Source organism: Trachypithecus francoisi, unplaced genomic scaffold, assembly GCF_009764315.1.
Source record: "Trachypithecus francoisi isolate TF-2019V2 unplaced genomic scaffold, Tfra_2.0 Lachesis_group15, whole genome shotgun sequence".
NCBI lineage: Eukaryota > Metazoa > Chordata > Mammalia > Primates > Cercopithecidae > Trachypithecus > Trachypithecus francoisi.
In genome coordinates, this window is record NW_022681460.1 from 81,675,100 (window position 1) to 81,679,726 (window position 4,627).

The 4,627-nt window shown below is 46.7% G+C and overlaps 1 long non-coding RNA gene across 2 annotated transcripts; it reads left to right on the forward strand.

The window, feature by feature from the left end:
- Positions 1 to 1,205: 1,205 nt before the first annotated feature.
- Positions 1,206 to 4,146, forward strand: LOC117098073. 2 transcript variants are annotated; one of them, XR_004443164.1, is made up of 4 exons: positions 1,206 to 1,322; positions 2,471 to 2,591; positions 3,369 to 3,476; positions 3,936 to 4,146. It is a non-coding gene; the product is annotated as an uncharacterized LOC117098073 (long non-coding RNA). The 2 variants fall into 2 exon arrangements; XR_004443163.1 differs by lacking the exon at positions 1,206 to 1,322 and having other exon boundaries at positions 2,419 to 2,591.
- The last annotated feature ends 481 nt before the right edge of the window (positions 4,147 to 4,627 follow it).

Consider the following 4,627-nt stretch of genomic DNA (forward strand, 5'->3'; position numbering starts at 1 on the left):
TCCTGTGGGGAAGATAAAATAAATGATTGCATGTGGACACTGCATGTGACAATGAGGAGGGCACAATTGCACAGCGAAGGGACAGAGAACATAGAGGGGGATTCAGAGTCATCTGGGGATGAGTCCAACACACAGGAGAGAGGGTGCAGGCACAGGGAACAGCACGTGCAAAGCCAAGGAGGCTGCAGGAGCTGGTCATGCTCAGGAAACTGGCTGAAGCATCATGCCCATGCAGGTGCTGCTGGAAAGCCCAGAGGGGTAGGTGGGCACAGAAGTCAGTGGGCTGGTATACCAAACTAGAGAGTCAGGATGCGTCCAGTGGGCTGAGAGTAAAGAGGGACATGCAAGTGTTTAAAGCAAGGCCTATTAAGCCATTCTCATGCTGCTAATAAAGACATACCCAAGACAGGGTGGGTAATTTATAAAGGAAAGATGTTTAATGGACTCTCAGTTCCACATGGCTGGGGAGGCCTCACAATCATGGCGGAAGATGAAGGAAGAGCAAAGGGAGGTCTTACAAAGGGCAGCCAGCAAGTGAGAGCATGTGCAGGGAAACTCTCATTTACAAAACCATCAGATGTCGTGGGAATTATTCACTATCATGAGAACAGCATGGAAAAGACCTCCCCCCATGATTCAATAACCTCCCACCAGGTCCTTCCCGTGATGCGTGGGAATTACAGGAGCTACAATTCAAGATGAGATTTGGGTGGGGTGACACCCAAACCATACCACAAGGCAATCAGATTCTGTTTTTAGAGGATATCTGGAGGGCATCTGGAAATGAAACTTGTGAGGAAAGCATCATCTAATCACGGGAGGATACTGGACCAAGGTGGGGCAGTGAGGGAAGAATGAAGGGGAGGTGGTGATGGGAACTAGCCTTCTGAGGTGAACCTGGTAAGACTTGTGGGCAGATTGAGAGGAGTGGTGATGCAGGAGGACTTCTAGGTTGGCAACCAGGTGTACCCAATGAAGGACAGGCAGGAGGAGGGCAGACGTGCCCAGGAGAGGTGAAGACTTCCATTTTGCACATGTGGAGTTTGAGCTGCCTGTGGAACATCTTGGGCTCTTTGAACATTTCTTCAGATGTGAGGTGATGATGGCCTTCCTAAAGTACCTTTCTTTCATTCTGTGATAGGTTTTCCTCCTTCACAGAGAAAATGGAATACAGTGACGCAGTAGGGTTCTAATCATGACTGCTATCTCAGGAGATGGGAGCAACACAGTAGCCAGGGACTCTGCTACAGGGGCAGTGCCTCTGAGTTCACAGGGGCCTCCTCCCACTGACAAACTAAAACTATGACCATCTGGGTAGATCAGTAAGTAAATGACATCCTTCCTTAGGGCTGAGGCCACATCAGAGGGTGTGGCTAGAGAGTGGAGGTGGCGGGGATCCCATCAGTGAAGCACTTGTTTACAGGTCCCATCAGCAGCAGCTCTCGGAGCAGCCTGTCCCCAGTGAGCATCTCTTTGAGAGTGACCACTGTCACTAATGACCTCCTTGTTGCCTAATCCAGCATACATTATCATCCCACATCTTCATTCAGCAAACAGTACAGAACACTCCCCTCTGTGCCAAGCATACTGAACTGCCAGAGACATCATAATGAGCAAGACTTGCTTTCAAGGTGCTCTCGGACCAGTTGGGAAGTCTGAAAGTGACAACCCCCTTTCGGTGACAAATTCCCTTACTGCAAAATGATTGCTTCAAGACTGATAGGTACAAAGTATAGCAGTGTGACAAAGGAAAGTTACATTGGTGTTACATGGAGCAAAAGGTGGAAAAGATTCTCCTGGGATAAGCAGGAGTCCATCTACAAGATGGCCTAGGCCCTCATTAGCATATTCTGCCAGAGGTATTTGAACCACAGTGACTCCATCTTGAATAAGAACTGGGTGAAATGAAGATGAGACCTGCCGGGCTACATTCCCAGGAGTTTAAGCGTTTTTAGTCACAGGATGAGATAGGAAGTTGGCAGGACTGGTATCACAAGATACAGGTCAGTCATAAAGATCCTACTGATAAAACAGGATGCAGTAAAGAAGCCGGCCAAAACCAAGAATACCATGAAAGTGACCCGGGTCGTCCTCACTGTTCATTACATGTAATTATAATGCATTAGCATGCTAAAAGACACTCCCACCAGTGCCATCACAGTTTACAGATGCCATGGTAACAACTGGAACTTACTCTATATGGCTTAAGAAGGGGAGGAACCCTCAGCTGGGGGGGAATCTCCACCCCTTTCCCAGAAAACTCATGAATAATCTATCATTTGTTTAGCATATGATCAAAAAATAACCATAAAAATAGCCAACCAGCAGCCTTTGGGGCTGCTCTGCCTATGGAATAGCCAGCCTTTGTTTCTTTACTTCTCTAATAAACCTGCTTTCACTTTACTCTGTGGACTTGCCCAGAATTCTCTCTTGTGCAAGATCCAAGAACTCTCTCTTGGGGTCTGGGTAGGGACGCCCTTTCCAATAAACACTTCCACAGAGAAGGCGGCCCTGGTTCCCAGACATTGTCAGGGAATCAGCTGTAGCAGAATCATCTGGAGAGGTTTTGAGAGTCAGTCCCGGCAAGAAAGGTATTTGCAATTTTAAAAATCTGACAATGTAGAGAAAATGACAGAATTTATTTTCAGAGAATGCTTTCTTTAGGAAATACATGCTAATAATGTTTCTTAAATACAAACCTCAGAGGGGCTTGGCTGGAGGGGAAGCTTGAGGCCAAAAGTGCAAAGTTGCTCTGAAAAATGAAGGGTTGTGGTCAGACGCGGGGAAGATCAGACGCAGGAAAAATGCCTTCAACTTGGGCATCATCTAGGTGGTTCCCAGAGGCAGACGGAGATGATTTTTGGGTTGGAGAGAAAGGGAAAGAACTTCAAACTGGAGTAGAGGACAGGAGATAAGAGGGGAAGAAGAGGCAGGGGGCGGATAAGGTCTGGGTATCAGGACAGCAATGGCCAGGCGCTAACTTGTCTGATGGTGGGAAGGGCCAAGTCACGCAGGAGCAGTGGTGTCTGGTATGGAATATTAAGTTGTTTCCTATTGCTGTCTTTCATCATTCGGTCATTAGTTAAGCTTTATACCACTGCTCAGTGTCAGCATTAGTTAAGCTTTATACCTTAAGGTCTTCAGTTAGTTTTATACCAGGTTATTACCGAAGCTCTATACCACTGCTCAGTGGCAGCATGGTGGTGGCGATGTCCTGGGGAAAGGAGAAGGTAAAGTGATGCAAAGACAGATATCGAGACCTCCAAACTGATCAAGGAAAAAGTTGAGGGCAAGAGGTCTCAGCTGGTATAACAGGAAAAAGAAAAAATCAAGGAAAACCGAACTATCGGTCCTCTCCTTTAACCCAGGATTCCTCAGAGGCAATTCAGGAGGGAAATGGAATTCCTCTGGAAATACACATCATGGAAGCTTGAGTTCTTTTGGGTGGCTGGAGTTATATCTCTGATTCCAAAAAGGTAAAAGACTTGAAAAGTAAACTACAAATACAGATTTTCTTTCTGTGTCCTGTCTGTCCCTGAGAATTCTGTTTTCAAAGGTTTGAGGTGGGGTTGTGTCCAGGTGGTTCTGAGGTGCGGTTAGGGTTGAGGACCACTGCCATAAGTCATAGGGCCACGGGAATTTCAACGAGAGAGTTTTTGTTTGAGAGTGCTCACTTTGGTGGCAGGGTGGTGGCAGGTTGATGAGGCACAGAAGGAGACCGGGTCTTGAGAACTGACGGGGCCTGCCATATGGGGCCCTCCCAAGGAGGCTTCCTGTGTGTGCAAGGTATCACAGCCCCGCCATCCAGCGACGTATCACGTACCACTCTCTTCCTCTGAGTGCGCATTCTCCATAGCAGCAGAATAACAGTCACTTGTCATTCCACTACCTGATCTGGAGGAAGAGAAAAACCAGCAGTGTTTGTCTTTACTCAGGATGCCATCTCTGGAAGACAGGGACTGAGCCAAGGGCGTGGACCTAGGATTTGACTCTCAGCTTTGGAATCCTGCTAACTTCTAGTTTCCACATCTCATCGAAAAGTCAGGAAGCGGCTAAAGCAAATGCTGCCTTTCGCATCAGACCTAAGTGCAGCTGCAGCTTCAAAGGAGAAGCTTAGTTTCCTTCCCCAGTTGGAATGCTCCAATATTTCCCTACTTTTCAATAAAATGCTGAAAAGAAATTCCAATGCTGCTATGCTTACAAATGCGATATTTAAAATGTGTACTTAATTAAAGTTGAGAACAGATAAACCCCTTTAGGGGCTTTCTTTCCTTAGAAATGCATCCTGTGTTCTCATTTTGAGGGACAAAACGTAACAAGTACTGGGTATAATAAAAATAATTGCCTCTAAACCTACACAGCCTTCACTCCCCACACCTCCCTTTTGAATGTAAATGTGGGCAATACCAGGAAATGAGCCGGGCACAATATTTGCGCTAGGTCCTCATATCTCCACTCTCTCTATTTGGAGTCTTAGGTAAACATGCCCCCAGCCAGAGAGCCAGCCCTGTGCGAACCCTGCAGCCTCTTCAATAAAGCACCTCCTCGAAATTCTGATTCACATCTCTCAAATCCATTGTAATCCTTCACAGTCAGAAAACAAAAGCCACTGTACCGAGCTTAAAAC